A 20,549-nucleotide genomic window follows, 5' to 3' on the forward strand; every position below is an offset into this window, starting at 1 on the left:
TTGGTGGATTCGCCACAGCTTCATGTTCTACTTCTTGCTCTTCAGTTCCAATCAAGTCTTTAGCCCTCTTAGTTGCAACTGCAGTTTCTTGCAACTCTTTGCCATTTCTCAATGTTATTTCATTGACCTGTTGCTTAGGATTCAGCTCCGTTTGAGATGGAAGCTTTCCAGAGTCCTTAGCTTCAAGTCGGCTCACTGCACTTGAAATTTGGCTCACTTGACTTTCCAAATTCTGAATACTGGATTTGGTTTCTTGCTGGAATTGCACCATGTTTTGCTGCATAGTAGAAACATTAGAAGTTAGTGATCTAATCATGTCTTCAGTTGACATATTACTCGAATTTGAGCTTTGGCCTTGAGGTTTGGCTAATGGTGCCCTATATTGCTGATATTGCTGCTGGCCTTGAGCATTTTGCTGTTGTTGTTGGTTCCCCTGGGAATTCCCATATCTCAAATTTGGATGATCCCTCCATCCTGGATTGTATGTATTTGAATATGGATCATATCTTCTCTGAGGACCTTGCCCTTGGAAACCCATTGCATTGGCCTGCTCATTCTGCTCCTCTTGTAATTGAGGACATGCATCAGTGGGATGTCCCATGGAGGTGCATAAACCACAAGCATTCAGTTGCTGTGGATTCCTTGAGTTCACCATGAACTCACGCATCATAGAAGTCAAATCAGCTACTTGACTCTCTAACTCAGTTATATTCGAATTTGCTAAATTCACCCGGCGCGTGGGAGTTCTCTGACTGAATTGCCTAGAATTTTCTGCTAGCTCTGCAATCAACCTAGTTGCATCTCCTGGAGTCTTATTCATTAGCCCTCCACCACTTGCTGCATTCACCATCCTCAAATCATCATCTGTTAGACCTCCATAGAAGTATAGGATGAGGTCTTGATCGGAATACCCATGGTACGGACAACTAGCACACAATCTCTTGAATCTCTCCCAATACTCATACAAGGACTCATCTTCCTTCTGATCCACATTGCTGATAGCTTTCTTAAGGCTTGCAGAAATAGTGGCTGGGTAATACTTCTCTAAGAAACACTTCTTCAAACCTGCCCAATTTGTTATGCTCCCTGGGGGAAGATAGTAAAACCAATCCTTCGCTGCATCTTTGAGAGAAAAAGGAAATGCTCTCAACTGAATTTGCTCATCAGTCATCCCAATCGGTTTCATGCTAGTACATACCACATGAAATTCTGCCAGATGTTTATTTGGATCTTCACCCTTCATGCCATGGAATGCCGGCAATAGATGAATTAGACCAGATTTGATCTCAACATTAGCACCTTCCTCCAACTGCTGATATGCGATGCACAACGGCTGTTGGTTCAAGTTAGGAGCTGTTAGCTCTCTCAGTGTTCGATTTTCTGCCATCACTTCCTCTTCTTGAATGTTGAAGATGTATGTTGATTCACTGGGGTTTGTTCTTGCCTCTCTTCGCAACCTGGAAATATTTCTTTCAATTTCTGGATCAAACTGCAAAACTTCTTTGTTAGCAGAACGGGTACTTATCATACCCTAGCGAACAAACAAAGAAAATATAGCTAAGAACAATCCTAAAATAAATTCTACTAAGATAAACAATTAAACGGTAACGCCTAAGTCCCCGGCAACGGCGCCAAAATTTGGTGTGCCTCAGTCGTATGCAACCAAAAATATCACAACTAAGCTAACTGCAAATAAACGTAGTTAGGGAAGTCGAGTTCGAATCCACAGGGAAAAAGGGACTAATAACTGGAAACCTAAGTGGAAATACTCTAGGACGGTAGTAACCTAAGTAACGAGGGGGGTTTTCACGAGCAATGATGATAAATGAACTAAGTAAGAACAACGAACGTAATGAATAGGTAATCAATGAGAAGAACGGTCTTGGTTATGCGAAATCCACTAATGAACATACAAATTGATCATAGAAGTCTCCTCAATCAAGCTCTATTGAACACCTTGTTGTAGAATTCCTAGATTCTAAATTCTCATAAATAGTTAGAAATAGCAAAGCGCTCCTTTCTAACCCTTTCCAATGCACAATTCAAGACAAGCGCTCTAAATTATCCACAAGAAGAAAATAAACGGAGAAATCAACAAGGATTGAATAAATTAACACAAGCGGTCTAATTTCTTCAATAATATTATTCCCTCTTCAAGTTATCAACCAAAAGCATGCATCAATAACCTAAAGTTGCTACTTTGGAAAGATTAATTAGATGCAAGCGAATCCAATAATTCTAACCTAGCAATTGATTAAAGCAAATCATGAAATTAATTCAAGGAACAATATATATTCAATAGATATTAAGAGAAGAAAGATCTCACAATTCGTAGCTAAAAGCTTCAATCTTTAACCAAGAATCCGGAAGATTAAGCTTCCATGGATTCTAATTCCAAAACAAAGAATTCTGAAAATTCCAAGAAAACCCTAGAAAGCTTTTTTTCTCAAAACTTAATTCTCCTTTTTTCTGACTTTAAACTTAATTAAAACTAAGCTATTTATATGTTTCTATATTTTAATAACATAACACAATAATAATAATAAAATAATATCCAAAACACGAGCCAAAACAAAGCCAAATTGCTGAAAATTAACCAAAACAGCCCGAATTTCTGCCAGAGCCGCTGCCAGCTGCTCTGGACCCGCTGGCAGCTGCTCTGGCAGCCCCTCACTCTGGTATACCCGCTGCCAGCGGCTCTGGCCAGCTGCCAGCGGCCCTGGCAGCGGTTCCTGCTGTTTTCGCCTTCTTTCCTTGCTTCTTCTTCTTGCTTTGCTTCACCTTTTCCTCAAGCTTTCTTCCTTGCTCTTCCATGCTCCATCACAACTCTCAAATCACGAGCCAAGGTCCATCCTTCTTACATAACTCTTCATTGGTTCCCGAGCTCACTCACTCACTTATACTCATAAATCCCGCCTTTTGCACATAAGTGAGATCACAGCCCAAAACTCACAAAAGCTAACAAAAGTACATATAAAGCATCAAAACACACCCTAAAATGCTTCTCTCAACCCATGATAAGAAGGCAAAGAGAACGCAATCTACTACCTAAGCAAGAAGATGCTCGAATACGAAGAACGCTATACACCGCTCGAGAAGTTGTGCCTCGCCTTGGTGTGGGTCACAACCAAGTTAAGACATTACATGCTAGTGCATACCGTCTTCGTAGTCTCCCGATTAGATCCACTCAAGTATCTATTCGAGAAATCTACACTCAATGGACGCATATCGAGATGGATAGTCAATCTAGCCCAGTTTGATGTAAGGTTCATGCCACAAAAAGCTATCAAAGGATCCGTGGTGTCAGACTTCCTAGCAGATTTTTCAATAGAAGACTCGACGCCAATACAAGACAATGAATTTCCAGACGAAGACCTAATGGCTACTGAAGATGATACTTGGACCTTGTACTTTGACGGAGCCTCAAACCAAAAGGGATGTGGCGTTGGAGTACTACTAGTATCACCTAAAGAAGAACATGTTCCAATCTCCATAAAGCTTGATTTCGACGTCACCAACAATGCTGCTGAATATGAAGCATGCGTGGTAGGCCTTGAAACAGCTTTGGCATTGGGAGTAAAAAATTTAAGGATATTCGGAGACTCTTCTTTGATTATCAATCAGATATCTAAAAGGTGGAAAGTAAGGAGCGAAAGACTAGCCCCTTACCAAACCTATTTGGAAACTCTTACCGATCAGTTAGACAAGGTAGAATATACGTATCTACCTAGGAAAGAAAACCAATTTGCTGATGCCCTGGAAAGATTAGCCTCAATGGTTAGGATTCCCACAGAAATCGAGCAAATGCCTCTAACTATAGAAAAAAGGCACAAACCAGCATACATCCAGGCTATAGAAGACGACGAAGTAGTCCAAGGCGAAGAAGAAGAAGAAGAAGAAGTAGAAGAACCGTGGTACACGGACATACTCAATTATGTCACCAAAGGAGAATACCCTCCTCATGCTGACAAAAGAGGAAAACGAGCATTAAGGCTTTTGGCTTCCCAATATGTACTCATAGACAACGATCTACATAAAAGGGTACCTAAGGGTCGAGCTCTCTTATGTGTAGGAAAGAAGGATGCAAAAAGAGCAATGAGGATAGTCCACGAAGGAATCTGTGGAACACATATAAATGGCAAAATGTTAGTCCAAAAGATAATGCGAGAAGGATATTATTGGACTACAATGAAAAGGGATTGCCACCAATACGTAAAAAGATACCCTAAGTTCCAAATTTATGCCAATTTACAACATGTTCCTCCATCTTTGCTCTACACCTACACATCGCCATGGCCATTCTCTACATGGGGAATTGACATCATAGGCAAAATCACTCCCCCAGGAACAGGAGGCCACGAATATATCCTAGTAGCAATCGATTACTTCACAAAGTGGGTCGAAGCGCAATCATACGCTAAACTCATTGCAAAACATGTAGTACTCTTTATCGAGAGAAATATAATTTGTCGATACAGAGTCCCACATGAAATGATAAGTGACATTGGAACTCACTTTCAAGCCGAATGTGAAGAATTGCTACAAAAATACAACATTCAACATCATCATTCTTCCCCTTATAGACCTCAAGCAAATGGAGCAGTCGAGGCAGCTAATAAAAATTTAAAGACTATCATCGAGAAAATGAAGGAAAATTATAAGGATTTGCCTGACAAACTTCACTTCGCACTGTGGGGTTACCGCACGTCGATCCGTACATCAACAGGAAATACGCCATTTTCCTTGGTATATGGAATGGATGCCGTACAACCTGTTGAACTAGAAATACCATCTCTACGCATCGCATTAGAGAGTAAACTCGATGAAGTTGAATGGACTAGGGCAAGATATGAAGAATTAATTCTACGCGATGAGAAACGACTAGAAACTCTACATCACACTCAGTGTTACCAGACTCGTATGGCTAGGCATTTTAATAAGAAGGTCAAGACAAGAAATATTATAGTAGGAGACTTGGTGTTAAAAGCACTAAGGAAAAATGTTTTAGATCCAAGGGGTAAATTTAGACCTAATTGGTCTGGACCCTACATTGTCAAAACAATCCTGACAGGAGGTGCAGCAAAACTAACTGATATGGATGGCAATGAATTCTCGAACATGGCAAATCTTGACCAACTTAAGAAATACTACCCATAATTACTTGAGTAGGATACTCAAGAGAGTTACGTTCGGCCTGATTCCTTAAGAAAGGATATGTAGGCAACCCTTTATGGGTGCAACCACCTTATTTTTTGACATCCCTCGTGTCCAGAATTAATTAAAAATTCAACAGAAAATCGGCAAAATATCGGCGTCACAGAGTAAAACCTGGCGCCAGCCAACAACCATCAGCGCCAGCCGATGAAATTGGCGCCTGGCGCCAGACTTCAATCGCAGGCGCCAATCGCAAATAAGTGGTGCCAATTTGACAATAAATTCTGGGCAAATCTCGGTGTTTTTCGGAAAATTTTCGACTTCCGTACTCGAAGAATTTCTGGAAAATTAATTTTTCGATTTTCATTGCTTTAATAAAATAAAGTAAATAATTTAAAGATGAAATTTCATTAATAAAATAAAATTACACTATTGGTGGAATTTAAATAAAGCTGAAATAAATTAACTTTAAATGAAAAAAAAAAAACTAAGTCTAATAATTCGAAATTTAAGCAATGCTCCTAATCTTTCTTTTCTTTTCTAGCCCTTTTCCAATTTTTGTCTGCCTCCTCCTCCTCATCCATAACTTTAGCTAGTAGGCATCCTTTAGAGGACCTACATTCAATCTTAGAATAGATAGCCTCCCCTTCAGCTAGTACTCCATGTTCCTTTTCCACCCAAGCCTTTTTATCTGTGGTGTCAGCTTTCCTTTTCCCTTTATCCTTGGTAGCACTTTTCCTCTTAGGCATTGCAGGTGTTTTGAATTCAATTCTTGCGCCTAGGCGTTCCTTGGCAGGAATCACCCTGTCACCTAAACGACTCTTCACATCAGTTTTACCCTTCGAATCCTTCGAAGGCTTCTTCAGCAACCACTTCTTCACATCATTGGGCAAAGAAGGGGGAGCCTTTTGGGTAATCACTTCCCATAAAGGTCTAGCACTCCAGTAAGCATCAAATCTATCTACTTCTTGAGAAACAGGGTACTCATAGGGAGGACGAAGATCCCCGGAAGGAATATTCTGAAGCAAGCCGTATTGTCTTTTTACCCTGCAAGGGTAATAATAAGTCACACGAGACAAACTTGGAAGCCGGCAGAAAGGTTGCTTGTTGACACCAACCATCCTTTCTATTTTCCACCATGGGACAACCCACTTGATAGCAAAATTGCGAGATTCAATTCGGAGACTTTTCTCCACCCATGGCGCCCAATCTTAGGGAAGCGTTTCTTCCTCCTCACGAAGCAATTGGGAGTATACTTCTCAATATCGTCCGGAGGGCTAATTAATCCTAGCCTTTCCATTAGCCACATCTGTAAAAAATTGCAATGCAAATAAATTATTATTATAATACAAAAATATATTTTTTGATTTCTGTAATTAAAAATGTTATTTTTCTACCTGTAATAAAATTGGAGAGCCGCGAAAAGGTGCTTTTAGGTCCCTTTTCAATTCATCAAGACTAATAATAGTCTCTCCAACTATCAATGGCATTGGATTTCTTCCTGATTCAATTTGTTCTAAAACAGTGGTTATAATTGATTGGCCTTCATTATTTTTACCACTACTAAGAAAAAATTGATTAAGCATGCAAAATAAGAACGCCCTTCTTCTATATATATGAAATGATTCAGAAAGAGGTTTATCAAAATAATGGCGTGCAAATTATGTCAAATTAACTATGCTTCCATCTACTATTTTTGATAAATCTCTTTCTTTCAAGTTAAAGAAGCGCTCGAAATCCCTATAATAATATGCATCTACTCTAGGGATTACTACGAGGTCTATTGCAGGGAAGCCTAAAATAGCACCAAATTCTTCTAGCAAAGGGCTAATCTCATATACCCTATTCTAAAGCAATGAGTATCAACATTCCAAAATTCTAGAGCGGTATGTATGGAATCTAAGTCAAGATCTACCCCTTTGATGCCATAAATTCCCCCCAAGTGGAACAAATCTAATTCTTTTCTCTCTCTAGAATTAAGAGATCGACACCATTCATGAGTGTATTAGGTGAAAGTTTTGGTGACTAAAGACATGATTATATTTTTTCTAAGGCAAAGAATTATTTTTGCTGGAATTATGAGAAGAATCGGCTGGGCAGGGGGCTATTTATACACAAATCGCGAGAAGTTTTAATCAGAGTGAAATATAGAATCAGCGCCAATTAGCGTCGGAATCCGTAATTGGCGCCACACGCCAAGTGTAGCGCCTGGCGCTACGCGCCTTTGCGTGGCGCCAGCTGGCGCCAAGTTGCCACATCAGGCGCGCTTGCTTAACTTGCGTTTTTATCCTAAACTCGAGTCGGCTAATGACTTTATGGCTCCGTTTATCTTTCCTAAACATCTTTTTTATCTTTTTTTTAATTAATTAAAATAGCTCCTATATTAATTATATTATTCTTTTTTGGACTTTATTTAAATTAATTTCCAAATTTTTCTTTTTTTATATACACCCGACATTTTATTTGATTTTTTCCTTTTTTATTTTTTTTTGGGGGGAAAGAGTCGGATAACCTCCATCAATAATAAATATGACGGAATTTTTGCGCAAAATTGTTTGTCACACTTCTCTTGCACACACAAACATACACATAATAATAGCAAACAAAATAAACTCATAATAGCATAAATATACAAAATATGTCTAAAAATAATGAGTCTATGGCAAAGTTCTATGAAAAGTCAAAATAAAATATCACAGGAACAAACTACGGCGCCGGAGGACGTATACCCATCATATCATAAAATTGCGCTGTACGAGGAGTCACCTCTCCACCAGCTCCAGCTCCAGTTCCACTCCACCCAAGATCAACCTGAGGCTGAGGCTGCGGAGGCTGCTGCGATGACGAGCCTACCTCGTACATCCCACCACCTCTGAAAGCCGAGGTAGCCTCTCCTACCGGTGAAGCATGAGCACCCTCAGAAGAAGATCCCGATCCCTCTGCAACGTCAGCACGAGCAGCCTCAGAGCGACCTCCTCTACCCCCTAACGTAGTACGACGACGTCTCGAGCTAGACCTCGCCGGATCCCTCCGCACCTCAGGTCTCGCGCGGGTGTGAGAAGCAATGGGCTGGCCCTGCAAAAAGAATTAAATCAGAAACAAGGCAAAATTGAAGCGGTAATGCAAAAAAATATATATAAAGAATTATTACCTCTCGAATGGCGTCGTCCCGACGGCAGGTGGCTGCATTCCTCATCCGGACGAGCTGGATCCGGAAGGCATCGATACATCATGCCATCGGCGAAACCACCTCGCGCGAAAACTGTCAGAGAGATAAGTCAGTAAATGTGCATGATACATGAACAAAATAAAATTTGTGAATAACTAGGCTTACTCGAGTCTGGTGGCGAGGAATCGACCGCTCTACGAAGCGCTCGCCCTCAGGAGCCGGAGGAATCATCTCCTCGATCGGCCCATATGTCCCCTGGTAATGGATGGACATACGGGGTGGCACGAACTCAGTAGCGTCGTCCTGATAAAGCAAAAAAGTCAATAAAAAATCACTTGGGGGCTACTAAATGGAAAGTAAAAGCTGAAAAATCTTACCCTCACATCCTCAGCCGTTACGGGGGCTGGAGCTAACAACGGCAGTAGCTCCTCAACATAGCACTGCCCAGGGATCACGTAGGACCGCCAAGGAGTAACAGCTCCCTCAGACATGCTCAACATCCGCGCGTCGTCGAACATATGACGCGGTGGAGGAACAGGGACGACGAAGACATCAGTGGAATGCTGTCTAGCAACCCTCTCTCCTAAGTACGCGATCGCCCCATAAGTCCCCAAGACATAGCGACGCTCAGCAGAATACTGTGCGGCTAACCCAGGGACTGTCCAGCCCCCCCACGGCCGGTACACCACCTCAGGCCCCTACAAAGAACATCAATCAGGCGAGAGTATACCTAAAGCATCGCGAAAAGGCAAATAAATAATAAAAAAGTCGTACCGCGATGATCCAGTTCCGGACAGTGTAGTAGACATATCCACATGGCGGCAGCCCCAAGAAGCACTCACTGGAAATCCGCGCGGCGATGGTCTCGCCGGCGCAGTAAAGGGGAAGTGCTCGTAGAACCAGATCTACAAGGAGTGAAAATTGTAAGTAAATGCTAGCTAAATATGTAGAGCTAAACTTTATAGGGAATAATGTTTACCTCTACGACCTTCCAAAAGGCAGACAAAGCAACATTCGTCCCAAAGGACCGGTGCCGACACGAGTCCCTCAGTGCACAAATGAAGTCAGCGTAGGCCAAGCTGGCCCAGTCATAAGTCCCGATCCGGTGAAGATCGCGGACAGCAGGAAGGCAGTAAAGCAGCGCCCTACTACCTTTGTCAGGGGAGAATGTCCCTGAAAACAACATCAACACAAAGATGCGCACCCGCTGCTCTCGGGTGGTCGCATCGTCATCAAAAGCCGCTGCCAGCGTCGAACGGCGAATTCCCCTAACACTAAACTGAGTTGTCTCGACCTCAGCTCGGGCCCGAATAGTGATTGGCCCCAACAGCTCCTCGACTTCCGCAGAAAAGACGTCGATCCCATGTCGAACGGCAGTGGCATAGAGTTGAACTCCAGTCCTGTAATGAGACTGAAGTCCGTAGGGGTGACCATAATCTCGCCCCAGGGGAAGTGAAAAGTGTTGGTTATCTTCTCCACCAAAGCGCGCACTATATGGTGACCACCACTAGAGGCAACCATAGCCTTGGAGGTCTCGAACAGAGTAGACAGTCCGCAAGACTCCCATAGGAGTCTCGTCTCAAGATCCCCGGCGATGTACATCTTGTACAAATCGCCCAAACCATCACAGCCGGAACTGTGATAGCGCGTCCTCCCGACCGTGATGCCCCGTCTCACCCTCTCGGAAATGTGGTGGACGGGGGCGAAGAACAGGGTCCGCTCGTCCCACTCGGGAAGTCAACCAAGTGAAGTAGAAGGTGTGACGTCATCCTCTACGGGCTCATGCTCCCGTCGGGTGTTTCGGGACCGTGAACCCGAACCTCGCTGTCTAGCCATACTACATTGTGCAAAATTATCATAAATTTAGGTTCTATAGTATCTAAGGTTCGCCTAGCCGCATGATACTATGTTCGCAAAAAGCAGAGTACGTAGTACTAAAACAGAGCACAAATTCAAATTGAGCATATACGACATTTTTCAAGTAATCAAACAATTTCTTGCAACACTATAGTGATTATTGTGACAAATTGGACAAGAATTGCTAGCAAAAACATCAAGAGCAAGTCACATTGTTCTTCACGACCTTAGGAGGTCCAACAATGGAAAATTGCTCATTTCTTCACCAAATTGAGTCAAACAAGTCTCAAATTACTCCCAAGGAAATATATAAACATAATCAAGCAATTTCATGACTTAAAATTTGATAAACAAAGCAAATTGAGCATTTTTAATTTCGAATTTACATGAAATTCGTGAATAAACATGCCAAAAATTCATAAAAACTGATGGGAGTTTGAAGAAAACTTACATAGATCGGGAAAGTAGATGAAAAGAGCTTTGATTTGCAATGAATTTGAGTGAATTCGGTAGAGAACCGAGCAAGAACCGAGCAATTGAAGTTCTGCGATTTCTCGAGCAGTTTCGCGATGAGCAAGCAGCAAAATGAAGAGGAAAGGGGTATTTAAGGAAATCCCCGTGCTGGCGCCAAGCCCTAAGCATTGGCGTCAAAAAATTAGGCTTGGCGCCTGGCGCTAAGGCTAATTGTGTGGCGCTGATGGCTTTTCAGCGGCGCCAGAACGCCCAACCACTTGGTGAGGTTGTTCTACCTTTCTGCAACATATTTTTGGGTTCTTTGGTACGCCAGTTAGCCCCTCTAAGCAATTTGACATGATTTAGTAATCGTCTTGATTACATAAAGTGATCGACCTGATGAAAGATCGTCTCACTTAGCTTAAAGCGCCTAAGCATTGCTCATTGACAAAAGGCACCGACATAGTGGTTCATTCGCAAAAGGCACCGACATACAGGTTCAAAGCAGCAGAAGCACCAACGTACAGGCATAGCGGAAGCAAAGTTCAGGCGAACTTTTAAAGATCGACAGATAGAGGTCTTCGGTAATTTCCTTAGGAAAATTATCGCATCAAATGAGGATGACTTCAAGCAAGGATATCTTCGACAACATTCCCTAGCTTGCGGAGAGTTGTCACAAACAGCTGAAGGTAATTTCAGGCGAAGTTGTCTTCGATAGTATTCCCTTGGACGTGGATTATTATCAATGCGGATGAGGATTGTTTCGAGAGAAATAATCTTCGATAGTATTCCCTTGGACGTGGAGTATTATCAATGCGGATGAGGATTGTTTTGAGAGAAATAATCTTTGATGATATTCCCTTGGACGTGGAATATTATCATAGCGGAGGAGGATCGTTTCAGGCAAACCAATCTTCTAATTTGGAAGAAGTTACGGGCGTAGCGGTGTTCAAGCGGGATGTCATTCTCTAGCTTGCAGGAAGTCATCAAAACAGTAAAGCGGCGGTAAATCGGTTACTTTCAGAGACGTGTGCTCGACGGTGCAAGATACTCGTTTCTTAACTCTTTTATCTGTTTAACTAATGCTAATTTTGCAGGTATCGGCATTACAAGAATGGTTTAGGATCGCAGAACGTTCTGAATCATTCTCTGTCCCTATCGCTACTTTGACTTTTGTTTTCGAAACTCGCGTTTCTTCAAACTCAGTCAAAGTGGGGGCTTCCGTAGACACCCATTTGTGTCTCCCCAAAACCAAACCCAGTGATGAGTACCTTTCACGTCAAATCATAATCGAATGAAGCGAAAGTGTGGAAAATTTAGTGTTGCGGATAGTTTTAATTTCTTTTCTCATCTCTCTGTTTTTTAAAACTTATTTTAAAGAAAATAGCCAATGAAGTTTGGTTGGTCCGTGATATGGGTCTAATAATAGTGTAGTTGGATAGGGCTTGCCAAGAGCTTTCCAACGATATATTATAAGCCCAATTCCGATGAATATTGAGGAAATTATGACCAATTTACCAAACTGGGCCCGGTTTGAGCTTTATATGCGGCCCAATGATCTAGGGGAGGGCCTAATATGATTTATCATTCCTAATGCAATTAGGAATGGTTTTAGTTTTCTAAGATTCTTCTAGAAGGTTCTTTTCATTCCCAATTCAATTAGCATGGATAAATTTACTTTTGTTGACTTTTCAGAGTTTTAATTAAAATCAAATAGCATTTTCGAGGAAATTATATGATTTTATCCTCCAGTACGGCAAACTTATCTGATTTTCGAAAATGCGTTAAAACCAGGCTTGGCGCCTGGAACCAGGCCTGGCGCTAGCCATTGGCGCCTGGCGCTGGTGTTGGTGCCTGGCGCCAGTAAGCCAGGGTTTGCGCCAGCTCTGTTTTTTGTGCGTCAGACTCCGTTTTGTTTATTTTATCTTTTTGGCTGATTTTCTCTATAAATAACGTATTAAAAACTCCGTTTTCATTCACCAATTCTCACGAATTCTCACCAACAATCAGTTTTCATTCGCAATCATTAATTCTCTAATTCTCTCTTAATTCATCTCTCTCTTCTCAAACCTTATTTTTCATACAAAATTCTGCATTCACAAGATCTAGAAACACCTAGCCATATTTGAAGTTGCCTTCGCCCTAGACGTGAAAGGTTTAATTTCTGAGGGTTTGGTCCCAAATCTCTCTTTCAATTATTTAATTTAATTGTTTGATTATTATTTTCCTTGAAGTTACTAACGTGTGTATTTTGTTATTAGAAAGAGGTACGAGGCATCAAAGTAAGTACTTTAATTGGTTAATTGATATTATGATGTAGACATCATGTTTAAATTGTTATTATGATATTCCTAGTATCATGTCTAGGGTAAATTTAATATTAAATATGATTGTTACGATGCTTCCTATGCTCTTCCTAATGCTTATGATTGTTAGTATCATGTTAGGGCTAAAGATTTGATTTTTATTGCTTAGTGACATGCTAGGGTTTGTTATTAATCTTGTTAGTATCATGCCTAGGATCTTGCTATTATTATTATGCTTTAATATTAACATGAACATGATTATGATTATAATTGTTATAATTTATGATGATTATGAATATGATTATTATTATTATTTTGATGATGATTATTTTATTTATGATTATTATTATGATTATTATTATTATTTTGATGATGATTATTTTATTTATGATTATTATTATGATTATTATTATTCATGATATTGGTTATTTATTATGTTGCCTGATGCTAATTATTTATCGTTATTGCTTGATCACGCCTTTTATGCATGTTTAAAGGGAATTTGTACTTGTAATCACGCTTAATAAGATAATTAATAATCTTGTTAGGGTTAATATGATTATAATTCAAGTGATCTCCAATAATAGATTTATTTGTGCATTAATATTCAACCAACATAGATAAACAGGTTTAGGGTTAATCCTATTGATTGCATGTTAATTAAAAAGCGCACATGAATACGATCAGAATAAAATAGAGGCCTATTATTAGAGCAGGTTCAATCTCTTTTAGGTTGAATTTGTACCTTCATCCCCGAACCCTTATTTGGTTCTAGACCTTATGGAGTTGACGATCTCTTGGATCGTTAAGGGGTGTAACCTTCACCTCGTGAACGGTTTACAAGTTCCTAAAACTTGTTGGCGACTCTTTTTCTCTATCTTCTTCCCTTTTGGACGCCACCGTACTTTAGTTTATGATCACAGTGGGGTTCAAGATAGGGGTTTTACGCTTGAAATTATTCCCTACAGGAAGCATCTAGACAGGGAAGCATCCCGACAGGGCGCAAAATTACAATAGACGTCATTACCGGCGGACTAGTATACGGGGGTTCCGTAAGCGGAGCGAAGAAAAGTTTGTCGGAATACCGGCACTTAGTGAACGCGCTGAGCGTAGAGGAACGACCTCGACCTTCCCCTATGCAAACGATATCCTTTTCGGAGGCAGATGCTAAGGGAATAGTCTTCCCTCATGATGATCCGTTGGTACTAGTATTGACGGTTAATGGATCAGATATCAAGCGGGCACTCGTTGATGGCAGAAGCTCCGCCAATATCCTATTTGATGGAGCTTTTGATGCCATGAGAATTGGCCGAAAATACTTAACGCCCGTGTCTTATCCCGTGATAGGTTTCAACGGGTTAACGGTAAGACCTGAGGGTAGTATAGCTCTTCGGGTTAGAATTGGAGAAGGTCCCGACAGTAAGAGATGTTATGGCGGAGTTTTTGGTGATTGATGTGCCATCCGCCTACAACGCTATTGTCGATAGGCCTTTAATTCATGGCATGCAAGCTGTAGTCTCGACATACCATTTAACGATGGTATATGTGTCCAACGTTGGAATGACAGAGCGCGTACGGGGGAGTCAAACTATGGCAAGAGAGTGTTACGTTTCAGCACTAAAACAATCAAGCCGGCAACATACTTCCGAACAGACACCATCTAAGCGAGAACGAGTTCCCTCTACACATAATTTGGCCATGGAAAATTTTGATACTCGGCCGGTAACTGCGCCACGTCCCTCCCCAGGAGGCGAGACCGTAGTGATCGAGTTGCAGCCTGGGGTCCCCGGAAGGGTAGTGCGCGTTAGATCTGATATGGATGTCGACACACGCTGCCATTTGGTAGAATTGTTACGAGAAAGCGCTGACGTGTTTGCTTTCTCGGCATATAAGATGCCTGGAATACATCCTGACGTCATAGTACATAAGTTAAATGTCGACAGGAGAGCAAGACCTGTCCGACAGAAGAAAAGGAACTTCTCAACAGAAAAAATAGAGGCTATTCAGTTAGAAGTAAACAAGTTGCTAGCGGCAAGGTTTATTGAACCCTGCAAATATCCCGAATGGCTAGCAAATGTGGTTATGGTTAAGAAACCGTCAGGGAAGGGGAGAATGTGCGTGGATTTTACGGACTTGAACAGAGCTTGCCTAAAAGATTGTTATCCCTTGCCGAGGATAGACAGACTTGTAGATTCCACTTCCGGTCACGCGCTATTGAGTTTCATGGACGCTTTCTCCGGATATCATCAGGTCAGCTTATATGAGCCAGATCGAACCAAGGCGACATTCATCACCGACGCCGGGGTTTTCTGTTACAGGGCTATGCCGTTTGGGTTAAGAAATGCAGGGGCCACGTATCAGTTGCTGGTCGACAAGGTATTCGCGAACCAGAAAGGAAGGAATGTAGAAGTATATGTGGATGATTCGATTGTGAAAAGCCGTTTGGTTATAGATCACGTCGCTGATTTGGGAGAAACTTTTGAAACTCTTCGGCGCTACCGGATGAAGTTGAATCTGGAGAAGTGTGTGTTCGGCGTTTGGTCAGAAACGTTTCTTGGGTTCATGGTAAGCGAAAGGGGGATAGACGCTAACCCCGATAAGATCGAGGCAATTCTTATTTTACCAGAACCAAAGTGTATAAAAGATGTACAAAAGATCACAGGTCGAATGACTGCATTGACGAGATTTATCAGCAAGTCAGCTGACAAAGCCTTACCGTTCTTCGTGATCTTGCGCCAGAACAAACTGTTTGTATGGGGGAAGGAACAATCTAAGGCGTTACAGGCCGTGAAGAATCACTTGAGGTCCTTACCCACTGTCGCAAGGCCGGAACAGGGAGAAATATTACAGTTGTATATCTCCGCGTCAGCAAAGACGGTAGCAGCGGTGCTCCTAGTAGAATGGAAAAAAACCCAACTACCAATTTACTTTGTGAGCCACGTCTTAAATGCTGCCGAGAGACGGTATCCGTTAGTGGAGAAAATCGCATACGCAGTAGTTGTGGTTGCGCGAAAGTTGCGGCCTTACTTTGATGCACATGCAATTGATATTTTGACGAATCAGTCGTTAGAGAAGTCTTTGCAGAAGATGGAAACATCTGGCCGCCTGCTTAAATGGGCGATTGAATTGTCTGAATACGTTATTATGTATAAACCAAGGGTATCAATCAAATCCCAAGCCTTGTCTGACTTCATTGTAGAAATATCTTATTATGAAGAAGAGGAGGGTACCGGCACATGGAAGGTATCAGTTGACGGCTCATCTGCTTCAACCGGCTCAGGGGCTGGAGTAATTATGATCTCTCCCCAGGGAGATGTGTTTGAGTATGTTGTCAAGTTCAAATTCAAGGCCTCGAATAATGAGGCAGAGTATGAAGCAGCCTTGGCAGGAATACAACTATGCATATCTGCAGAAGCAAAGCGTATTGAGTTGACAACTGACTCGCAACTGGTGGCAAATCAGTTCAATGGCACTTATGAAACTTGAGATCCGACCATGACGGCATATCTGACAAAACTCAAGAGTATAACAACCAATCTGGAATATTTCGAAATAAAATTGGTTCCTCGAGCAATGAACACGCAGGCAGACGCGCTGGCTAAACTTGCAAGTTCAAGCTTTAATGATTTAGAGAGGATGGTAATGGTAGAAATTTTGAAAGAAAAGAGTATTGATGAACAACCCCCTAAGGATGTACATTGTATAAGTGAAGGTCGAGAATGGTATGACGAAATCTTAGCTTACAAAGTACACAACGTCCTGCCTACCGATAAGATTGAGGAAAAAAAGATCAAAAAAGACAGCGTCTGGTTTATTATGTTTCTTGGCACATTGTATAAACGGGGGTTTTCGCTACCATTGCGAAGGTGTATAACAGCGTATGAATCGGCAAGGCTGATAGATGAAATACATGAGGGTGATTGCGGTAATCATGCGGGGGGTCGGTCAATGTCCTTGGAGGCAATGAAACGGGGCTACTATTGGCCGACAATGAACGCAGACACCATGGAGTACGTTAAAAAATGTGATAAATGCCAGAAGTATGGGCCGGTAATTAATCAACTCCCGAATGATTTAACACCTATTCTTAACCCAATCCCGTTTTCTCAATGGGGAATGGACATTATCTGGCCGTTCACGTCAGCAACGGGTGGTCGTAAGTTTTTTATTGTAGGGATAGACTACTTCACCAAGTGGATAGAAGCGGAACCGGTAGCAAAGATTACAGCGAATGAGGTGAAAAAATTCATCTGGTAAAAAACTTTCTCAGCATATATAAAGTGAAGTTTGCGTATGCGGCGGTGTGTCACCCGCAATCAAACGGCCAAGCCGAGGCCGCTAATAAACAGATACTGGGGGCAGTCAAGAAAAAAGTGGAAGACGCCAAAGGCTTATGGGCAGATTTGATACCTGAGATTTTGTGGGCAAATCGTACGACAACAAGAGAGACTATGGGGGAATCACCTTTTAACCTTGCTTTTGGCTCGGAAGCAGTAGTTCCGGCAGAGGTGGGACTACCTACATTCCGCGTACAACACTTCTGTGAAAGTCAAATGATTTGCTGCTTCGACAGCAATTGGACTTTCTACCGGAAGTAAGGCTGACGGCTGCCATCAAATCAGCTGCATATAAAAACCGGATGAGTCATGCTTATAATCGGCGCGTCAATTATCGACCCATGGAAGATGAGACTTAGTTTTGCGTAGAACGGCCACAACCGACAGAGGAAACGCAGAAGGAAAGTTTACTGCCACCTGGGAGGGGCCTTATAAAATATACGAAACCTTACGGCAAGGGTCTTATCGGCTAATGACCCTAGAAGGGGTGCCCCTGAAGAATGTTTGGAATGCTAGTGTGCTAAAGAAATATTTCATGTAAAGTTTAATGTGTTTTATTTTGTGTATTATAAATCTAGATGACATATAATCATGCGTACGTCTATCGTACTTACAAGCATTGTAATTTGTTTTAGTACTCATGAAATACAAATCACTCTACCTACTTTCGATGCGATATGATCACAGCCTAGCTAGCTGACTCGGTCGTTCAAGTGAGGGTAAGAGAATAGAAATGAAATGACAATGGACCTCAAGGCAAGTTGAAAGAACATTCTGATCCACTGCCTTTGCTTGGACTGATAAAGGTTGGATATGTAATCTCGGTATGCTTTATATCCGATAGCGAATATCAGTATTACAGAGCTTTTCCACATAATTTATTTTGAAAATTTTTGCCAAAAATACCGGGGAGTATGGGAAATGGATAATCCTAAAATACCGAGAATGCAATATAAGGTATAAAACCATCAAATAAAAATTTGAGAATTAACAAACAAAGCAAAAACCATCAAATAAAAATTGGAGAATTAACAAACAAAGCAAAATAAAGCGCATGATAACGTAAAGATTACAGTGATGCATAAATAACGACAGCAAGAAAGTAAGTGTCGTATGATAAAAGCATAAATAGTTAATCTGACAGCAAAGATATTGTTTTTAAAATAGATACAATAATTATTACATAAATGACCCAAAGACCGATAGCAATCGCCTGCCCGCCTGCACCACTAGTCTTTCTTGGACTCTGCTACCTTCTCAGCCGCCTTACCGGGCTCCTTGTCAGCTTCATCACTAGAAGGACCGGCAGATCCATCTTTACCAGCATGAGTGGTAACAGAGCTACTAATAAGGGCGTCGTCAAACTCCACGGTCGGCAGTTCACGTGGGTCCAAGTTCGTTATTGCAGGATGCGGTGGAAGCTCGTCAAAATATTCAGATTCATAGCTGGTAGGAGAGTGGTTCATTTCCTCATTAAAAGCCTTCTCGACAGTCTACCATTTTGCCGAGTCCCACCCTTCAGCTTTGCACAACAACGGTGAGCAGAGACCCAACCTCCAGTATACCGGTCAACCAACAAGTTGGCGTAAAGATCGGTCTGCAGGAACCGATTAACGGCTCGGCGCCTGACTCCCGGCTTATCACGCTCCATTTTCTCTACTTTATTGGCCAGCGTCGCCTTAGCCTCTTTCTCGTCCTTCAGACTCTGGTCAAGGCTGGCTACCTTCTTCTGCAATTGCTCCTTATCCTAAAGCTTTTTGTTTAGGTCAGACACTTGCTTTTGCAAGGTTTTCATGTCAACCTTAACCTTGTCGCGCTCCTTGATGACGGCCTTACAAGCGTCATCAGCCTTCTTTAGCTTCGTCTCGGCTTTATCAGCGGCGCGCTGATAATGCTGGTACATGTGTACCACCTCAACAGCAGAGTTGACGGTCTGGTGATAATATAAATTTTGCCGATAGTAAAAAAATAATAATAATAATAATATCACTGATAATGCATACAGGTAAGAAACATAATAAAATAACAGGGATTTCGGTTGTCTTACCCGGAGCATGTTGTTCATCAGTTGGCCGCAAGGAGCAGCAACACAGTTGGCAGGCCTGTCGGCTGGCGTCGCCAAGTCCTTTAGCACCCTCCAGCCCATGCGCCTGCCAGTGCTAGGATCGTCGCAGAGAACAGACTCGCCACGATTAACATTGATCCGGGGATGCCATGGATCACCGACAGCACCAAAGGGTACAACCAACTCGTCAGCAACTTCTTCCGGGATTCTGACATGCGGAATCTCGATGAAGTCACCGACAAGAGCCGGGACGAAAGCATTTTTGCTGGGGCCGCCAGAGCGCGTCAAGACGACCGTTTGCCTCTCCTTGCTCGGAGGCTTGTCAAGGTTGGCCACTTGGTCGGTGCTGTAGGGAATAAATTTCAAGCTTGAACCCCACTGTGATCATAGACTAAAGTACGGTGGCGTCCAAAAGAGAAGAAGATAGAGCAAAAGAGGCCAACAAGTTTTAGGAACTTGTAAACCATTCACAGGGTGAAGGTTACACCCCTTAACGATCCAAGAGATCGTCAACTCCATAAGGTCTAGAACCAAATAAGGGTTCGGGGATGAAAGTACAAATCCAACCTAAAAGAGATTGAACCTGCCCTAATAATAGGCCTCTACTTTGTTCTAATCGTATTCATGTGCGCTTTTTAATTAACATACAATCAATAGGATTAACCCTAAATCTGTTTAATCTATGTTGGTTGAATTTAATGCACAAATAAACTATTATTGGCGATCACTTGAAATTATAATCACATTAACCCTAACAAGATTATTAATTATCTTATTAAGCGTGATTACAAGTACCAATTCCCTTTAAACATGCATCAAAGGTGTGATCAAGCGATAACAAAATATATCAAGCATCATAATAAATATCATGATAATAATTATAACCATTAAAACAATAATCATCATAACAATAATCAAAATAATAATTATAATCATGATCATAACAATAATAATCATAATAACAACCATATTAATCATAATAATAATCATGTTAAAGCATAATAAAAATAGCAAGATCCTAGGCATGACACTAACAAGATTAATAACAAACCCTAGCATGTCACTAAGCAATAAAAATAAAATCTTTAACCCTAACATGACACTAATAATCATAAATATTAGGAAGAACATAGGAAGCATCGTAGGAATCATAATAAGCATATTTGATATTATAACCTTTTCCCTAAACATGATACTAGGAATATCAT

This window comes from Chenopodium quinoa, unplaced genomic scaffold (assembly GCF_001683475.1).
Source record: "Chenopodium quinoa cultivar QQ74 unplaced genomic scaffold, ASM168347v1, whole genome shotgun sequence".
Classification (NCBI taxonomy): domain Eukaryota; kingdom Viridiplantae; phylum Streptophyta; class Magnoliopsida; order Caryophyllales; family Amaranthaceae; genus Chenopodium; species Chenopodium quinoa.